Here is a 21,740-nt window from a genome sequence, read left to right on the forward strand (position 1 = left end):
CAGTTCAAACTCCATGACTTCAACTCATCTGGGGCAGCAAGGGGTTTCTCACTATTTCCCTACTTGTCTTGAGTATGAAACTCTCTTAGTCATTTTTGTTCTATCTTTTCCAAAGATAATTTGGGGGGGGGGGGGACGGGGAAGGATAGAAAATACAGAAGCAAAATAAAATTTGAAATATCTCTTGGTCATCCATTGTCATTTCCCATCCACCCTGAGCTGCAGGGACCTATCTTCTTTTCCCTAATATTACCTTAAAAAAAAAAAACCAACAACAAAAAAATCTTTTTGTTGCCCTTAGCTTTTATTCAAATTCACTTCATTCCTAACTTTAGCACTCCTAACCCTATTCTTACAGGGCTATGTCTACTGCCATGATTTTGTATTCATCCTTTCTTATATGTTCCAGCTTTCATCTTCTGGACATGTGTTTATAAAATTTAAGCTGGTTGGTGATTTGCCTTTGCATCTACATAACCTTTTCTCCTCTTTGGAATTGTTCCTATTTGACTCTTCAGACCCCATGAGATTATTGTGTTCATTTTATAGGTGAGAAAACTGAGACTAAGAGAAGCTAAGCAATTTGCCCTGGATCACACAGCTAGTACATGTCCGAGGCAGGATCTGAACTCTGATCTAGAGGGCTTTTTATCCTTCCTGCGCTGACATGCCTATAGAATTTTAGGTCATAGGATACTATATAGCCTCTTATCTCTTTATAATCTGCTCTCCCCAAATACAAGGTGAAAGTCACAGCATGCTATCAATCAACAAATCATTAATGTTTATTAGTCACCTGCTATGTGCCAAGTACTTGTGCTAGTTTACCTTTCATCTATCACAAAAAAATAGGATGGGTAGTCACTTTCTCCTAAGGTCCCCATAATTTACAATCCAGAAGCTATTTCCTTCTGATTGATGACAATCAGATCCAGGATAGAACTTCTTGTTGATTCCTTGGCCTATAATCATTGACAGAAATCAAGAAATTATCAGTGGTCCTACTTTTGGCAGAGAGAATGGGTTCTGTAAAGCAAGCGTGAGCAGCTTTCCAGCAGCTGTGAACAGCTTTCAGGATTCTGATTACATAGTATAGCGAACTCTCTATTCAGTAACAAATTAGAGCAAAACATTCACAGAAAATCAAAATACAGCATTCTCCATGTTCACTCAACAACTTAACAATAAAATGGCCACGTAGTTTTCACCAGAGTGGTCACATAGTTTTTAGCAAAGTACACTCATTTAGTCAATCACAAAGTCCTTAATTCAATCATAAAATACAAAAGTCAAAGTCCTCCACCCATGGGATGCAATTAAGTTACAATTTCATCAGTCACTACTCAGTACCCTCTTAAGGGGTAGTGGAAAGTACAAAAGGCCATCGACCCCTAGGTCACAAGGAAGTTACAATTTCATCAGTCACTATTCAGACAATTTCATCAGTCACTACTCAGTACCCATGGAGAGGTCTTTTCATCTTGACTTGAGGCAGCCTTTCAGTTTCCATGGTTCCTCTTCCATGGTCCCAGCTTCTGCCCAAATATAAACAACTGCCACCTGAGTTCAAAAGCAGACAGCTCCCAGTTCCTTGTCCAGTTCTCTGTGCAGTTCCTGTTCCACATTGGAGCTCACAGTGTCCAGTCCACCTCAAGTCCTTCACAGTTTCTGTTCCTGGGAAGAGAAAACTTAACAGAGCCATAACAATATCTACACACATCAAGCTTAGCAGAATTACAACAATATTCACACACATGGTTGGCACTATCGTCTCAATTCACTTTTTGCCTGTGAAATCAACATAGACTAAAAACAGACAAAGTACCGACACTTCTTGTCATGCTTCCTCTGGCAGCTCCACCTGGCCCTTGGAAGTCTTCAGCAGCTCCAGCTGGTTCTCAGAAGCTCTCAGCAGGAGTTTGGCTGGCTTTCAGAAGAAGCTCAGCCACCACAAGTTCTGTTCTCAAAATCAAAATCACTTTATCCAGCCTCCAGGAGGCTCGCTCCAAGAAATTCTGTCTCACTTCTCAATTCTCATTTCTCTTCTCAGTTCTTCTCAATTCTCAGTTCAGTCCTCAATCCAGCAGTAGCAGCCCAGCCTCCAGATGCTTGCTGAAAGAAATTCTCTCTCTCCCTCTCCCTCTCTTTCTGTGTCTCTCCCTCTCCCTCTCAATCTTCCTCTCCCTCTTCCCCCCTCCTCTCTCTTTCCCTCTCTCTCTCTGTCTCTCTCCCTCTCCCTCTCTGTCTCCCTCTCAATCTCCTTCTCCCTCTCCCCCCTCCTCTTTCTCTCTCCCTCTCCCTGTCTCTCCCTCTCTCTGTCCCTCTCCCTCTCTACCCCTCTCTCCCCCTCTCTCCTTGTTCATCCCCTTCCTGTTACATCAGCAACAGGGGTTCATACCTTCTGTTTCTTTACAGAGGCTTAATTTGAAACTAAGTGCTAAGTACCTGTTAGCTTGGCAATACAAAGGGATCTTCAAATTCCATTACTATTACAAGTTCCAACAAATCCTAAATAGTTTAACTCTGCCCCTATAAGCAGAGAAGACTGCCCAATTGATGTTACCTGGATAGGACAGAGGATTGATTTAAAAGTAGGGAATTATAAATGAAAAACTCTGAATTTTGGGAAGATCCAAAAGCAAGAGCTTCCAAACAATTCAATTCAACTCAACTCACCAAACATCTCTTTTTCATTGCCTACTATGTACAAGACACTGTGCTAAATGCTGGTATTACAAAGGCAAGAATGAGACAAAGCTGCCTTCAAGGAACTTTTCTCTGGGGGCAGAGAAATGATTGCATAAGCAGATAAATCCAAATATATACAAATTAATTTCAAGAAGGAAAGATCACAAACAAGTTCAGACAATACTATCTGAAACAGATTTAAATAGGAGGAATGAATATTTTATATGCAAAAGAATAGGATTCCTGAGATCGCTTCCTGTTGGCAGGAGAGACTACACATGGCTCCCTTTTTTCTGGTACTAACCAGTAAAATGATAGGGAAACTACTGGAGGTTATCATAAAATCTCAGATTAAAATTATTTAAAGTTTCATATATGGTGCAATAATATGAAGAATATACTTTTCAGTAGGGCAGTTAGGTGGTGCAGTGGATAGAACACTGGTCCTAGAGTCAGGAAGATTCATCTTCCTGAGTTCAAATCTAGCCTCAGACACTTACTAGCTGTGTGACTCTGGACAAGTCATTTAACCCTATTTGCCTCAGTTTCCTCATCTATAAAATGAGCTGGAGAGTGAAATAGCAAGCCGTTCTAGTATCTTTGCCAAGAAAACCCCCAATAGGGTCATTAAGATTCAGACAGGACTGAAATGATTGAACAGCTTTTCAGTGACTGGAAATTATTTTTCTGTTTTGTAATGAACAAGGCCAAATCATGACTTTTAAAATTATTTTCTTAGATATTTGACAAATGCACAAACTCTCTGAATCTTTCTAGTAGGCAATGGCCTTCTGCTTTCCTGTGAGATTTCATTATCAGCAATGTTGTAACCATTATTAATCATGGAGCTGTGAGTGCCTGGCACTTGGTACAATATCTTAATGGCATTAAAAATCTTGTCCAGATAATTTGGGAATCTAATAGCCAAAGTTGCCTCAGGTTAAAGAGCTGGTGGGATAAGCTTACTTGTGTCTGAGTGCTAGTGACACATCAATAGGAGAGAGAGAGATCTGGCTCCCTGGAATCTTTCTCTTTAATTTGAACTTTAGTGAGGACACATTAACCCTACCCATTTATCCAGGAAGAGCTTTAATAACAACAGAAGCAAAGGTCTGGTTTCTTTGGCTTTGGGCACTATTGCCTGATTCAGCTTTGCACATAGGTTCACCAAGATCTCAATAGCTAACGAAGGTTATTACCAGCCTATACTTATCAGTGTCCTAAAGATAATGACTGATAGTAGGAGAGTATGTTCTAATACAAGGAGGAAATTTGGGGTTATCTACTCTAAGGCTTTTAATTTTATAGGAAACCAAGACATTGAAACATGAAGTGATGGGACAAACATCCCACAAATGACTAGGATTCATATCTAGATCTTCTGATTCCAAGTTGAGCTGGCATTTCTAATGTACCATGTTGCTTCTATTGTTGTTGCCCAACTCTTTCTGAACCCATTTGGAATTTTCTTGGCAAAGATACTGGAGTGGCTTGCCATTTCCTTGTCCAACCCATTTTACAAATGAAGAAGCTGAGGTAAATAGGGTTAAATGACTTGCCCAGAGTCACATAGCCTGTAAGTGTCTGAGGCCAGATTTGAACTCACAAAGTTGAGTCTTCCTAGCTTCAGGCCCAGCAATCTATCAACTGCACCACCTAGCTGCCCTGAACCAAGTTTGGATCCTGCCAAAGACAGTTATAGGCTGTGTGATACAGTACAAGTCACTGACCTTTGATCATCCTTGCGGAGAGTCAATTTTGGGGAGACCTGCTGTCCAGCAGCAGGGCTGTGAAAGAGTGGGAGGCCTGTTGTCCCCAGACAGGGCTGAGAAAGAATCACTGACCCAAAGGCTGCTAGTGCATAAAAAGAAATGGGACTCTCCAAATGGTGAAAATGAAGAGCCAACTTTATTACTTTGTCATGCTTCTTAATTGCTTTCCCCCGAGGACATTGCCTACTTCTTTGTCCCAGGCCATGGGTGTAAATGCCATGCTTATCTCCAGGACCTAATCCTCACACCTGTACCTCTGTGCACTTTTCCTGGGGGATGGGGAACCCATCCAGGCCATCAGCCAGCCAAACACCTTGAGAGAGCTTGTTCAGCCATCAGGCTCTGAGTCCCACTGGACTGTGGTCCTCAACAATCTTTAGTTTCTTCATCTGTAAAATGGATATGATAGCATCTGCTTCACAAAAATCAAATGAGATAACACATGTAAATCACTCTGCAAACCCTAAAGTTCTCTGTTTATCAGCATTAGTCTTACAGCCAAAGCTGGGTGATGGCTTCTCCAGGTGATCCTTGCTCAGCTAGAGTCAGGGTAGACCCAGTTCCCTTCCGTTCTGGGATTCTTTGATTCTTCTCTGTGAACTACTTATTACTGTTTTCAGTTTTTTATTAAATGGTTTAATTTCTCTTAGGCCTCGAGTAATTTCTTTTAGGCTTTGGATTTACAAACTCCTTCTAATTTGAATGGTTTATCCAAAAGTGTTTATTTTGAACCTTACACTCTCCAGAGATGAGCACAAGTCTTAATAAAACAACAATGGCAGCATACATTTTAATCTTTTCTTCTGGAGATCTCTTGAGAACAGAACCATTTGCTTACACTTTCCTTTTCTATTTTGTGGTTGCATTTCATTTGCATAACAATGTCCATATTCAATATGTTTTGAGACAGCCCATTGCCTTCCTATACATTTCTAAGTCTTTTTCAGTCCCTTTCCCCCACCCCCACCAAACCCCAACCCTGTCTTCTCATTCTTCATTCCTTCCGTTCTCTTTCTGGTGCTTGGTGTTCCTAAATACTGCTTCCTTCTCTTTGAGGAAATTACTTTGCCTAAATTGGGCCCTTGATCCACAACTTTATATTAAAAGTATAACTTGCAAACACAACTCAGGCCTAGCTAAAAACTGGGCACGCTTGGGAAAGAACATCTACAATACTCAAAGTGAGTTGCCAAATCGCTTTATTTTCTGAAACTCTGATTTCAGAGCACTGGAGCAGGATTCAGAAGCCCTGGGTTCAAATCCCACATCTACAAATTCAGAATGTATGTTTTGTTGTAGTCTAGGGGTACTGGGAGCCCCCAAATGCAGGGGTACAGGGCATAGGTCTCCCTTGAAAAAATTCGACCACTTAAGCCTTCCAGTGCAAGTAGCAAGTTTATTTGTGATGCCAATACAAGTGGTCTGTCTGTATTTGATAGGGACAAGACTGATATTTTTACAAGGAAAAAGATTGTGGGAAGATTTGGATGGGATCTAGGAGTGGAAAATAGCCAGAGGTAACAGATAGGGGTCTGAATTGGATTAAGGAGTGTCAAGTAAGCTAATTAAGTAATCAGGGTGGGCTAGGGTGGTCCAGAAGCCTTGAATGGAGACACCAGTGGTCTGAGCTACTGAAATGTATGGAAAAATTCAGGGACTGGGTAGCAGGTAACAGAGAATGAAGGACTGGGCTTCATCCAGGTCACAAAGAAAGGACAGTTGAAGGGATTATGCTGATTTGAGCCTAATGCCTCAGGCAAACACCAGGAGTCTGGGTTTTGGGTTCCTGAAATTTGTGGGAAAGTTCCAGGTGGGGAAGGGGGGTTCAGATCCCCTACCCCATCTTGTTTGAGGAAGACCCAGGAAATAGGCACTTTCTTTGTTTCATTTTTACCCCCTGGAGTTTCCTTTCCTCCAGAGGAGCTTACTCAGTAATGATTGCTATAATATTGCTTTAAGTTCTGCCTTGGGAAATATTTATTCCTGTCGATTTGAACTGCTAAGATTCTCCAGTGATGTGTTTGTGTGTGTGTGTGTGTGTGTGTGTGTGTGTGTGTTTTGAAGCAGCTGAGGTTAAGTGACTTGCCCAGGGTCACAAAGCTAGAAGTATCTGAGGCTGGATTTTAACTCAGGTTCTCCTGCCTCCAGGACCAAAGTTCTATCCATTGCACCACCTAGCTGTCCCTCTGGTGAAATATTGAAGAATTCTTTCCAGGATTCCATAGCACACCTCCCATCTATTTTCTCTTTATGAAGGGTCTGTGTTGTGTGACTCAGGCAAAAGCCTTTATACAGGAATCTTGTCCATAGGAATAGAATCAGAACCCTTTTCCTTGAGAATCTTTACTTTCTCCCCATCCACTGGTTAGCTTACCCTCTGCCTTCAAATTCGATCAGTTCATTCAGATGATAAAAACAACCATAATAAACAAAAAACCCACCTCTTAGGACCCAGTTGCTTTCCTCTTGCTATAGTCCTGTTTCCTTTGTCTCATTAGATGACTTCCTTAAGATGCTAGTCCCACTGCACTCTGCCCTCCTCAGATCATTTTTGTAGTTTTATGCTCAGTTCTGGGTGCCACAGCTCAGGAAGAGGTTGATAAGCTTAGAGAGTGTCAGGAGGAGGCAGCCAGTATGGGGAAGGTCCCTGGGTCTATGTCATATAAGCTTCAGTTGAAGGAAATGGAAGTGTTTTTCCTAGAGAAGAGAAGACTCAGGTAAAGATAACAGACTTCCCATATTTAAAGGGCTGCAAAAAGCAAAAGTGATTAGTCTTGTTCTGTTTAGTTTCAAGCATAAGAACCAGGAGCAAGGGTAGAAGGTGCAGTTATAAAGTGAAAAATTTAGGATTGATGTCAGGAAAAATAAGTGAAGCTATACAAAATGGAATGGACAGTCTTGGGAAGTAGGGGGTTCCCCTACATTGGAAGTCTTTGAGCAAAGACTAGATGACTACTTAACAACATACTTAACATGCATGACTCTCACTGAGAATATTGTTCTAGGATTTGGGGAGGGAGAAGAGGGAAAAAATATAGGGGTAACTGAGTGGGCCCCCCGCCAAATCCCTCCCAAATGTAAAATTCTATTTCCTTCTGAAGCCTGCTTTTCCTATGGGCTTCCCTATTTCTATCAACAGAACCATGATTCTTCCATTTAGGTTAGATTTAAATCCTCAGAATAATTTTTGATCCCTCATTCTCCCTTGCCCCAACATCCAGGTAATACTTGTATCCTTGTAACTCTTCTTACTTCCTTTACTTGCTTCTCCGCCTAAACTCTCTCCTCATCCCAGTGTTAAATTTTATCTTTCCTTTAATAGCCAGCTGAAATGATCATCTTCTCACTGAAGCCAGAATAATCCCTTCCTCCTCTATATTCCCATAGCCCTTTTAGGGGGATCTCTTTTAACTACACTTTTGCATTCTACTTTGCCTTCTCAAATCTACCTTTCTGACCTATCCTCTTAGCTGATGTCCAATTTCACATCTCCAACTGCCTTTTAGACATCTTGAACTAGATGTCCAACAGGCATCTTAAACTTTATATGTCCAAAACTGAACTTATTATCTTTCTCTCAAACTCTCCCCACCTCTTACCTTCTATATTACTGTAGAGGGGAACACATCCTCCCAGTCTCTCAGGATCACAACCTAGGTGTCATCCTCAGCTCATCACAATCTCTACTGGCCCTCATCCAATCTGTTTGTCAAGGCCTGTCCATTTCACCTTTGCAACAACTCTTGAATACTTGCCCTTCTCTCCTCTGACACTGTTACCACTCTGATGCAGGCTCTCATCACCTCATGCCTGCTGGAGGGTCTGGTGGTCTACCCAAATCTCCTCCCCTGTCCAATTCATTCCTCATTCAGTCACTTAAGTGATTTTCCTAAAGCTCAGGTCCAACCAAGTCACTCCACACCTAATCAATAAAGTTCAGTGGCTCACAATTATCTCCAGGGTCAAGTATAGAATCTTCTGTTTAGTTTTGAAAGCTTTTCACAACCTGGCCCTCTTCTACCTTTCCCATCTTCTTATACTTTGTGCTCTGACATGTTCTCTTTGGTCTAGTGATAACTGGTGTCTTTGTTGTTACACAAACATCTCCCTGGGCATCAACATGCCTAGAATGTTCTTCCTCCTCATCTCTGCCTACTGCCTTCCTTGTCTTCCTCTAAGTCCTAGTTAAAATCCCATCTCTAGGAAGTCTTTCCCGACCCTTCTTAATTCTAGTACCTTCCTCTCTTCATTATTTCCTATTTGTCTTGTAAAGAGCTTATTGGTGTATATTTGCTTGTTTCCTCCATTAGATTGTGTTTTGCCTTTTTTGTATCTACAGCACTTAGCACAGTGCCTGGCACATAGTGAGAATTTGATAAATGTTTACCCACTGATCGATATGGTCAATTAACAGTGACTCGTTTTGTCTTGTCCCATCTTGCTAATGAAATAAAATTATGCCATTACCCTATCACTGAAAAGGGAGCAGTAGGAGAAATGAGTAGAGCATTTGTTTAGTCCCAGTACTCAGTGCCCATTCTGTATGTTTGATGCATCACAAAAATATTTTTGAAGAACAAAATAGTTTTTAATTTTTTTCACAATACAATTATTTATTGAAATTTTGGCAAGTTTGATATAATAGATAGTATATAGTTTTTGGGGTTTTTTTGCTTTTTGGAGGGGAGAAGGTAGGGCAATTGGAGTTAAGTAACTTGCCCAAAGTCACATGGCTAGTTTTTGTGTTAAGTGTCTGAGGCTGCATTTGAACTCAGGTCTTCCTGACTCCAGGGCTGGTGTTCTATTCACTGTGCCACCTAGCTGCCCCTGGCAGTATATAGTATTAAGGACATTGTGTAAACATTCAGTGAGGGAGACTTAATAAAGTCTTGTTGACTGACTGAGCATTTTATAATTCTGTATCATATATTGCACTGCAGTTTAAAGGCTACTTACATCCTTAAGCCTCTTTGTGTGAGGGGACATCTTGGGAAAGGGACAGAAAGAGGTAGTGTGGGGCAGTGGAAAACATGCTGGATTTTGAGCCAGAGGATCTGATGTTCAAATGATGATTTTGTTATTCCCTGTGTGACTTTAAGGAAATCACTTAACTTTTCTAAGTCTCAGTTTCATTATCTAGAATATGAGGGGATTGGAAATAGATGCTCTCTAATGTCTCTTTCAGCTATGCTTCAATGATCCTAATAAGATTCTAAGTATTAGTACCATCTGTGGATTTCCCCAAATCTGATATAAAAAGGATGGCTTAAGAGTAAAGGGGTTTCAAACTGTTAACAACCATATGAAAGAGTGGTCCAAGTCTCTAATAATAAGAGAAATGCCAAGCAAGACAACCCTAAGGTTTCACCTCATACCCTGCCAATTAACAAAGATGACAAAAATGGGAATAATCCATATTGGAAGAGTTGTAGGAAAATAAATACACTTTAGTGCATTGTTGTTGTTTGTCCAGCATTCTGGAAAAGAACCATGATATCAGGGAGGTGATGCCATGACATGCAGGTGAACTGGATTTAAGTGAGGGAAGGCTGTGCAAAATCACCAGCCTCACTTTCTCCTCCAGAACTGTGTGGCTCCATGGCAAGATACAGATCATAACCATTAGAGATGGCCCTACGGGCAACCTGACCTTTTTAAGCTAAGGTCTTTAACAGAGGCAACAACCATTCAGTGACTAAGGCTAGGTAAGAAATGAGGCAGAGGCCTCTTTCACCTAGTCAAAAAAAAAATGAGTCTGGGAGGAAAAGACGCTCAGGATTAGTGGAGCTATGAATGCAAACACTTTAGGAAGCAATTTGGAAGCAAATAAAGTGATTAAAATGTCCATACACTTTGACTCAGAGATTCCATCACTGGTTTATACCACAAGGAGTCCATTGATAAGAGAAAGTCCCCACATACACCAAAATGTTTACAGTAGGTGTGTGTGGGTGGGTGTGGGGGTGTGGGTGTGTATGGATTGATAGCAAAGAACTATTAAAGAAAGTAGATATCCATGGATTTGAGAATAACTAAATGAATTATGGTACATGAATATTATGGAATATTATTGTACTATACTGTAAGAAATAGTAAATATGATGAATACAGAGAAACATGGAAAGATCTACATGAACCAATGCAGTCAAGTAAGCAGAGCCAAGAAAATAATTTACTCAATGACTACAGCAATGTAAGTGGAAAAAGCATCCCCCCCACCTGAAATCAAAAGTGAATATCTCCAAATTATTAAAAAAAAAGCATCTCTCAAAAGAAGAGATATAAGAAGATATTTCACCCCGCCCTTTTGCAGAGATATGCAAAATATTGCACATATTTTGCAATGTATTGAAATGTGGAGTTAGAAATGGCAAGATTTGGCAACTGATTATATATGTGGGGTGAGTTGGAGTGAAAAGCCAAGGATGATACAAGGATTGCAATTGTACAAATATTGGTGACTTCAACAGAAATAGGAAGTATGAAAGAAGGCTAGGTAAGGGAAAACATAATGAGCTCTGTTTGAAGCATATTAAATTTGAGATCCCTGTGGAAATGTGGATAAATCAGTTTGAAATGCCAAAAAGACAATTCATGATGTAGGACTAGAGTTTAGTAGAGAAACTGGAACTGGACATATAGATTGGGAATCACTGGAATAGAGATGGTAATGAACCCATGGGAGCTCATGAGCCTACAATGAGAGGGGAAAAAGGAGAGCGACCAGGACAGAGCCTTAGGGATAACAATAATTGACATTGATGAAGAACCAGCAAAAAATCCTCCAAAGCACAATAGGATTCTGTACACTGTGTATGATGTGAGCTAATTTCCAAACACCAAGAGTAGAATCTTTGCTCCTTCCTCTTTATGTGTGGTAGCTGAAGGCTGCTCTAGTGTAAAAAAACATTGTGCTATTCTTGGACACAGCTGTGACTTTGCAGCTCAGCTGCATTGCCTTCTCTGCTGTATAGACAACCATCTGACTTCAAAATATGTGGAGAATATCTTAACTAACAACAAAAGATTAATACAAGATTTTGGGACATGCTAAAATAGATGAACCCTAGGCAAGTTTTTTTTCCCCTTGAATAGCAGAACTCTTTTTTTTTTTGTCTATAATCTTATGAAAAATGTAGTAGGGGTGGCCAGGTAGCACAGCGAATAAGAGCACCAGCTCCAGTGTCAGGATGACCTGGAGATTGAATCCCAGGCTCAGACACTTAGCACCCACCCAGAAACACCTGGCCGTGTAACCTTGAGCAAGTTACTTAACCCTGATTGCTTAAAAAAAAAAAAAAGAAAAGAAAAATGCAGGAGGTTGTATAAATAAATGTATTTGGGAAATGTTGGCATAGATGTCTATTTTTTATTTCCTAAGTTTTGCTGTCATTTCCTGCTTGAGACAGGAGCTCTAGTAGTTTCTCTGACTTAGTCTTCCAATCCTAAAGAACAAGCCTGTCATGATTGCCAGAGAAGATACATCATTTCCTCCTTCCTGATTTGCCAGGCCTTCTGGTCAATAAATCAGAAAAGATTATTTTCCTAGGTAGTTAGTCACCTTTCCTCTTCCCTGTAAACTGAATGTGTGAGTTCAGGGAGACAGAAGCTAGAGGTTTCCCCCATGTTTTAACAAACCCATTAGTTGGAGATGGGGAATATGTTAAAGAAAGAACAGGCCCAATAAATATAAAGGCTTTGTTGTTAAGTGTCTTTCACTGTAGTTAGTTACTAAGGCTCTTCAGGCTGTTCTACTTGCTGTCTTGCCATTTCAATTCCAACATATGCACAAAGTGAAACCAATGTCAAGGTGAAGCAGGAACCAGTTGGCATTTAGCAGGCTTCTTAATCACACACAAGCAATACTGAGCATAAAAGGTTGCTGTCTGTTCTTAGCAAGGGTATAGGAGCATGTCTGTTTGCAGTTAGATGGAGCAGTGGATAGAGCACTAGATGTGCAGTCAGGAAAATGTGCATCCAAATCTGACTTCACCCACTTACTACTTGTGTGAGCCTGAGCACATCACTGTTTCAGTTCCTTTATCTCGAAAGTAGGGATGATAGGAGAATCTACCTCCCAGTATTATTGTGGGAGATAAAGTGAATAATAGCTGTAAAACAATTTGTAATTCCTAAAGCACTGTATAAATGCTAGCTATATATATAGCAGGAAAACCAAAGTGGGGTCACAGAGCAAGTTAGTGGCAAGTCAAAGTTAGAATTCAGTTTGGGAATTTAGAATTTATTTAATAATTCTGTATCTCATTCAGAAGTTTTTTTGGACTATAGGACCTTATTACCTCATACTCCCTGTCTCCCCTCCTCCAAAAAAAAAAACCAAACAAGCCAAAATACCAACATGTAAAGAGAAAGCAGAAACCTGTTTTGTACAAAAATTAACTGAAATTTTAATAACAAGGAAGAAGGCAAGGATGATATATTTTTAAAAGTTTTTATTGATATCTTTTTTTTTTGTTAACATTAACTACATTTCCCTTTGTATAAGGTCTTTTATGCTTTTTTGGTATTGATTATGTTCATCATTTATTTACATATAGCATTCCTTTTCTGGATGTGAAACAAAACCTCATGATTGTTTTGATTTCTATTTCTCTTACTATTAGTGATTTGGATCTTACTTATGGTTGGCAGTAGTTGTTCCTCTTTATTTTTTTTTTAAGCAATCAGGGTTAAGTAACTTGCTCAAGGTTACACGACCAGGTTCAAGAATTCTTTGTTCATCTTCTTTGACCATGTAAGATAAGTCTCTTTTCATAGGATCTTTCACAGCCTTTTGCTCAGGTAAGAATTTTAAGAAATGCTTTCTGATGTTGAAGTGGAAGTCATTTTCAAAACAAAGAAATCAAGTGGTAGATGGAAATAAGTAAAAGCCATTTCTGAAGCAGCTCTTCTGAACCATTAGTTGTGGCTACTGGCAGTGGTGTGGGTGGTGGGAGCAATATACAAGATATGACCACCCCATACAGATTAAACTAGTTTTCTTTCTATGGTATTGAAACTGCCCTTGAGATTTAATTGGCTTAGGGGACTGAGGCTTAGATTGTTGACATAGTTTTCTGATCATTTGAATAGAAAACCAGCCAGGGCAGAAGGAGTTCCATTGACCTCAGACTAGTGGGATGATCGATATGGGCAGAGGAAAGCTGTGCTCAGCTGAATCAAAGTGGTGTCCTTATGGAACATCCTTTCCCTGCTCTGAATGTCCTTCCCATGTCATGGCTAAATAAACCTTTTAACAATTGTGAAATGTTCTGCAAATGTCTCATTTTGTTCCATTCTTTAACCTAACCTATCAAGGGACTGGGTTGTATCAGGCCTTTGCTATAGGCATTAGTCATGCATGATTGGTTCAGAATGATTTCATGGAAGTGTGGAAAAACTGCTGTATGAATAAGTTAAGCTTTGGTGAGGCTTGCCTTTCTGTTTCTGGTGATGCATTTGGTTGATGGTGGCTATTTACTGTGAGATAATTAAGAAGTCACTGCTTACCTTTAAGAGAGAAATTTCAGTAAAATAATGAATGAATGAAAAATATTTATTAAGTGCTTTTCTATGTGAGAAGACTGTACTAAGTGCTGGAGATGCAAATTGAAAAAAAAAAGACCCTGTTCTCAAGTAGTTAATACTGTAATACTCTTAACGCATTTTTATAAGAAGAGTTCAGGTGCAGGGCAGATAGAAGGGCCCAGAAGTCCTAAGGTTTCAGCCCTGGAGCCCATAGAAATGCCAAGGGACCCTTAGGGTGAACCAGGAGGTAGCATGACTGCCAAGAGATCTAAAAGCAGGATGTGCTGTATCCAGCTCCAAACTCATAAGAACCAATTGTTAAGTGTTCATGGTAAGCATTTACACATAGGAAGTAGCAAACAGTACAATCAGGGCTTGATTTATTGTTTCATTGCTTGTTTAAACTTAAGAAAATAGTGGATAAGATGTTAATAATGCAGATTAAACTTTAAAATCTGTCATAGGTTCATTTTCCCCCCCAGAGAGCTGGTTGTTGAAGGTTTACAAGCATGCCCCTATCTGGAGGGCATAGCAGCAAGGTAGATGGGAATGTTGAGGTGTGGGGGCTTAGGGGTGCTCAAGACCCTAAAATACTGACACACCAGGTCCTGCCAAATGAATTCAACTCAAGCCTTCTCTCAGCCAAAGTAAAAAAAAGTTTGCTAAAGATTCTCCATAGTGGGTAGACTCTTAAGGAGCCTAAGTATTTGTGACACTTGTGTTAGACAAGCCAGCCAGAACAATCTGATACAGACTGAGTCTGCACTAGATTGAATCTCAGCACCTTCATGGAGGCAAGATGGGTTTTATATACAGAAAGATTGTGGGAAGGATCTAGGGATAGTGTAGTGAAGGGGTGTGGGGAGGGTCTTGAGGAAGAGTCTAAGGATATTCTTGTCAGGACTGACAGACTCAAGGAATAAGATTAAGGGTGGGAGCTCTTTAGTCCCGGCAGCAGCAGGAAGATGATGAAGGGGACTTCTTCGTTTGGTAAGCGCCGGAATAAGACGCACACTTTGTGCCGTCGTTGTGGTTCTAAGGCCTACCATCTTCAGAAGTCAACATGTGGCAAATGTGGATATCCCGCCAAACACAAGAGAAAGTATAATTGGAGTGCAAAGGCTAAGCGATGAAATACCACTGGTACTGGTTGAATGAGGCACCTAAAAATTGTCTATCGCCGATTCAGGAATGGATTCCATGAAGGAACAACACCTAAACCCAAGAGAGCAGCTGTTGCAGCATCTAGTTCGTCTTGAGGATTCAACTGTTCGTTAAAATAAATGTCCTGAATGAAAAAAAAAAGATTAAGGGTGGGAAATAGCTGAAGGATACCTGGAGATGATAGACAATGGAGGTCTAGGCTAGTTTAAGGGTAACAGATTTGGGTATAAATATTTTGATAGGATCAAGGGTGGGAAGTAGCTGGACAATGGAGAGCTAGGCTAGGTTAAGAGTAACAGAGATTTGGGCTTAATGACAATGAAAGACTTATGACTCAGGTCAAAGGGTGGTCCTTTGATGGAGATAAGAACTGAACTTGAGGACCTTAGGGACCAATGGCCTCCAGGCCACAGTTTCCCCATCCCTAGGTTTTCTAGCATTCTAAGCCTGTATTAAGAATTGAGAAGATGTTTATTTCTTTGTTGACTGTCTCACAGAGCTTAAATTCCCCAGGGACAAGGATTATCATTGTCCTTATGGGGTTTTGTAAAGAAATTAGCCTTTTAAGCTTCAGAAAAGGGACTGATAGCAAAGTGTTAAACCAGGAGAACAAAGTATACTATACCAAAAATATAAGAAATATGAACAATTTTGAAAGACTTAAGAACTCTTTTCAATGCAATAACCAGGCATGTCTCCAAAGGATCAAGATGATGATGGTGAAGAATGCAACCCAACTGTCAGAGAAATAATGAACTCAAGGTGCAGAATGAGACACATATTTTTGGACATAGCTAATATGGATTTTTTCACTTTACTACACATATTTATTACAACAGTTTGTTTTTCTTTCTTTTTTTCAGTGGGGTAGGGGAGATAAAAATGCTTGGTAACTGAAAAAAAATACTAAGTTTTTAAAAGAGAAAAAAATTAACTAAAATTGTGGCATACTAGGTGATGGTAGGAACAAGCCCCTTGAAGGAAATAGAAAGGAAGTAACATCATAGGATGAAGATTTTTGGAGCCACCCTCCCAGATGACCTTTAAGTCAGTTTCAGTGAGTCTAGGAAGAGAGATTCAGAGAAGAATCAGCTCCTGGTGAGGTGCATGGAGCTTAAAAGAAAAAAAAAAAGAGACCTTGAAGAAACTGAGAGAGTAGAAACACAGAGAGAGGAAACCGTATAAGGAGCAGGACCAAGACTCTGGGAATGAGTCTGTGTCGTCACTTAGGCACTAGTGGTGTTGGGGCAAACACTATGTTACCATCAAATGGCTTATAATCCACTTGTGGAGACAAGATACAGCCAAATAAAAGGGGGACTAATGAAACAGTACCTGTAATTGGCAATGACTGGCAGAAACATTCTACCTAGAGCACTCATTGCTAGTTCCAAGAGGATCCCTTAGGGCTCCTGAAGGTTAAGGAAAGTTTCATAGGAAAATAAATATTTGAGGCTGGCCTTGAAGATTAAAATACATAGAGGAAAGTGAAAGAAAAGGAGTTATTTCATTAATGGTATTGAGTTGGCCCTTCTACATTCCTTCTCCTCCTTGGATCAGCAGGCAAGTGTTTTGTGAGATAGCTGGCCAATTTGATTGAACTCAACAGACGTTTGCCATCTGTCATTCACCATCTACAAACAAGCATCTACCATATTCAAGACACTGTTATGTATTGGAGATACAAAAATAGTAATATTCATATTGCTATATGTTATAGATCATATTTTTTATTTTTTATTTTATTTTTAATTTATGGAATAGAACAGGTATTGCAAGATGACTGATTGCACATGAAACTGCAACTCTATTATGTACAACTTGCTACTCTTTTTAAATACATAATAAAGTTATCAAGTAGATTTCTTTTTTTTTCCCTTTTTTTCTTCCCTCCTTCCTGCCCCACCTTAGGGATGGCTACCATTAGACACAAATAGGTGTTTATATGTAAAACTATTCTATATATAACTTCTATTTGTCGGTTCTTTCTCTGGATGCAGATAGTATCTTTCTACATGTGCCCTTTATTTCTAATTTGTGTATTTCTATTAGTCAAAATGACTTAGTCACTCAAAGTTGTTCTTAAAACTCATATTTGAATACACTTTTAGTTTGCAAAATAAGCATACCATGTCTATTTTGAAAGGCTAAATTTCATTACTGCAGGAAATTCCCCATAGGGAAATCTCCACAATGCAGGTAGGCACCTTCTCTGCAATTTCTGGTTTTAAAGAGTTACCTGGGGCCAATAAGAGATTAAGTGACTTGCTCAAGGTCACATAATTACTGTGTGTCAAAAAAGAGACTTAGACCTAGCTCTTTCTTAATCTAATCAGAGTCACACATAGCTGATATATGTGTGTGTGTGTTTATATATATATATATATATATATCTCAGAAGCTAGTTTAGTACCTGGGTCTTTCTGGCTCCAAAGCCTGCTCTCTAAAGGTTGGGGCATATTGCTCCTGCTATATGCATTATTATCTTTATTTTATAGATGAGAAAACTGAAGTTCAGAGACAGCAAGTTACTACATGTACACACAGCTTGCAATTGTCAGAGGTAGTATTTGAACCTAAGTTCACATCTAGAATTCTTTCCATTAGATTATAGCCAGAGTCGATTCCTTGAACTAGTTTACAATAAGTAAGTAGATAAGATAGGTTGGGTTGGGGACAGACTATGGCCTTGGAATTTTTCTGTCATCCTTGTAGGATTTATCAACAGCAGAAATGTTAGCTCCTAGTTTTCTTTCCTTTAGCTCATAGTATGTCTCTTGTATTTTCCTTCCTTCAGTTATTATACATGTGAAAAATGTGAGGGGCAGAGAGTTTAGCTGCCATGGGAGATGAAGGGTAAACTCAGAAGACTGTATCTCCCGGAGTAAAGGGCATCCTTTATTAGACGGCTTTATAGAACACTGTGGCCCTGCTCCCAAGAGCAGCTGTGTTTCATTGACCTGATAAACTTATGATAGGCCTCCAGAAAAGCTTCTATTTGGCATTAAATTAAAGGAGAAATTAAGCAGGTGTCTAATACTTCCCCTCCAAGCACTGACTTTGCTCACCAGGCTCTGACTCGGAGAAAGCACCTGGCACAGACATGTGACTCTAATGGAGTGATGAAGAATGATTTCCTTCTGTAGTGGTGAGTGTTGGAGGACATGATATGAACTGAGTACATACTGTACCACCTGAATTAACCAAGGGTAGGGAACCAGTCACTTCAGAAGTAATAGGTAATTTCTTTGTTGTTTTGCTCTGCCCTTGTTTGGACAGAAACATATGAAAAGATACTAGGGTCCTGGTCTGAAAAAGCTGATCAGGTTATCCAAGCTGATTGAAGTATTGAGGAGGGAAGTTACACCTTGATATAATGCAAAGAGTATAGGTCTGGGTGTCAGAGGACCTAAGTTCAAATCCTACTTCTGCTACTTACCTATGTAATCTTAGGCAAGTTACTTAACAACATCTCTGGGTCTCAGTTTTCCCACTCATAAAATGCCAGTGGATGGGATGGTCTGTAAGATCCCTCCCTCTTCTAAATCTAAGATCCTATGAGTCTATAAAGGTATCTTGTAGATGCAGAATGACCACAATTCCAAATGAAACCAGGATATGGTGGGTAAGATTAACTCAAAAGAGAATCACTGTGGCCTCCCTCCCTCAACTTGGGATGTTTCATTATGGCCTTACTTACATGATGGAGGTTATCCCCTCAATCAACAAACTTTTATTAAGGGCTACTTAATACCTGAACTACAGTTCAGGTACTGTATTAAGCACAAAGAAAGGTAAAAGCAAAAGAGTAGATTTTCTAATGGTAAAAAACCCAATACATATAGATATTTGCATGACAAATACAAAATAAATATAAGGTAATCTTAGTGAGGAAGGCTGGCGGGGGCTAGGAAAGACACCCTGTAGAAGATGTCATGTCAGCTGACTCTTAAAAGAAGCTGGGGATTCTATCAGATTAACTAACATGACAAAACAGGAAAATGATAAACACTGGAGAAGATGTGAGAAAATTGAAACACTAATGTGTTGTTGGTGGAGTTGTGTACTGATCCAACCATTCTGGAGAGCAATTTGGAACTATGCTCAAAGTATAGTACATATCCTTTGAGCCAGTAATACCACTACTAGTTCTGTTTCCCAAAGAGATCATAAGGAAAAGGACCTGCATGCACAAAATTATTTATAGCAGCTCTTTTGTGGTGGCAAAGAATTTGATATTGAGGGGATGACCATCAACTGGGGAGTGGCTGAACAAGTTGTGGTATATAAATATAATGGAATACTATTGTTCCATAAGAGATGATTAGGAGGCATATTTCAGAAAAAAAAACTTGGAAAGATTTACATGAACTGATGCAGACTAAAGTGAGCAGAACCAGGAGAACATTGTACACAGTTATAGCAACATTGTGCGATGACCAACTTTGAGAGACTTGGTTTTTCTCAGCAATGCAATGAAAAGACTCATGATGGACAATGATATCCACATCCAAAGAAAGAACTATGGAGTCTGAATGCAGATGGAAGTATACTATTTTCTCTTTTTTGTTTCTTTGTTCTTTCTTGTGGTTTCTCCCTTTTCGAATTCTTTCACAACATAACTATTGTGGAAATATGTTTAATATGATTATACATGTATGGACTATTGCTTGCTGTCTTGGGGGGTTAGTAAGGGAAAGGGGGAAAATTTTAAAACTCAAAATCTTATAACAGTGAATGTTGAAAATTAAAAAATTCATTCATTCATTCATCTTTAAAAAAAAAAAAAAGCTAGGGATTCAGAGGTAGAGGTGAGGAGGAAGCAAAGACCTGGAGATAGGATATGGAGTGTTTTATGTGGATGGGGAAAAGACGTACACTAGTGCACACTGTTGGTAGAGCTGTGAATTGGTCCAGCCTCTCAGAAAACAATTTGGAACTACAGCCCAGGAAGTTACTAATTAAACCAGAAAGTTGCCATTAACCCAGTAATACCACTTTAAAGTTTATACCCTGAAAGAAATAAAAGATTTCTTTTTTTTTAAGCAATTGGGGTTAAGTAACTTGCTCAAGGTTACATGGCCAGTTATTTCTGGGTGTGATGCTAAGTATCTGAGCCCAGACTCAATCCTCAGGTCATCCCAACACTGGAGCCCGTGCTCTTACTCACTGAGCCACCTGGCCACCCCCCAAAGATTTCTTTGATCAAAGATCAAATCATATTTACAAATATATTTATAGCAGGTCTTTTCCTTGTAATCGAAACCTGGGAAATAAGAGGATGTCTCCCTATTGGGAAATGACTGAACAAACTGGTATGTCAAGGTAATGGAATAGTATTGTGCCACAAGAAATGATGAACTAGACATTTCCAGAGGAAACTGGGAAGACCTTTATGAAGAGATTCAGAGTGAACAGGATTAGAAGAATAATTTATAAAATAATATTATGAAGAAAAATAAGTTTAAGAGATCAGAACTCTAATAAATGCAGTATAAACCAAGAAGCCAAAAGAATGAAAATGAAACATGCCACTCACCTCCTGACAGAGAAGGGGGAAATTTAAAATGCAGGAAAATATACATTTTCATATCTGGCTATTGTAGAATTTCTACCCCACCCCATCCCCCAGACTCTGCAGCTACACATTGGGGGGTAGGGGTTTTATTTTTTTAGCTTTACTTTTTAGTCATATAGGGACAGATTAATTGAAATATGCTTGATGTTTAAAAAAATAAAAATAATAAACTAAAAACTCAGAGAGATTATCTATGCTTTATGAATAAAGTTGGATCTAGGCAAAAGTTTGCCTTAAATACCCTTTTCTGCTCCCTTTCTAAATTTCTCTGCACTATTTTCAGGTTCCTAGCATCCAATAATGCTCTCAGGGTGTCTGAAGTCTCACACTTTGGGATTTCATTCAGATCTTCCCTCCAACACAGAGTCCAATATTCAAAGTTACCTTTCCATTCTTGAAAATTTTTCTTTCAGGGATAAGAATAAGCATAAGGGCTAAGAGGAAAACAGATAGACAGACAGGTAATTTTAATTTCCTAACAACTGCTTTGCTTGGTTTCAACTCTAAGAACATCATACTTTCCCCAGGATTATAATACTTCTCATATCATATCAGAAAGCTCATAATTATGGAGACTGCTTCAGCTTTGATAATTAGCACCTCCTCTGTAGCCTCAGTTGCCTCTCCCCCTAAGTAGAAGACGAAGTAAAAAATTCCTCCTAAAGTCTATTTATATCTATTTATACATATACATAATTTTCTAGCTAATTCTTCTTTTCCCACCAGCTACTCCATTTGGTTCCAATTCCAGGAACATCTTGTCCCCATGTTAGATACCCTCTGGCACCTCTCAGCCTTTTCAGCTTCCTTCTATGTTTTTATGTTCCCCTATTAGATTGTAATCCCTCAGAGGGCAGTCTTTTCCTTATTTGTATGTTCAATGCTTAGCTTAGTGCTTCCTGGCACATAGTAGACACATAATTCATGTTTATTGACCATTGATGAGAGAGAGAGAGAGAGAGACAGACAAATAGATAAAGCATTTATTTAAGTACTTACTATGTGCCAGG

General features: G+C 39.4%; 1 protein-coding gene and 1 pseudogene across 3 annotated transcripts in view; both read left to right on the plus strand.

Annotated features, from left to right (window-relative positions):
• Positions 1 to 21,740, plus strand: part of CHGB (chromogranin B) — a 183,639-nt gene that overhangs the window by 115,637 nt on the left and 46,262 nt on the right. The window lies entirely within an intron of this gene.
• LOC138141870 (large ribosomal subunit protein eL37 pseudogene) lies at positions 14,917 to 15,293 on the plus strand (annotated as a pseudogene).

This window comes from Petaurus breviceps, unplaced genomic scaffold (assembly GCF_028583685.1).
Source record: "Petaurus breviceps papuanus isolate PSGF00001 unplaced genomic scaffold, PetGlider_PUasm1.0 90504, whole genome shotgun sequence".
NCBI classification, from domain to species: domain Eukaryota; kingdom Metazoa; phylum Chordata; class Mammalia; order Diprotodontia; family Petauridae; genus Petaurus; species Petaurus breviceps.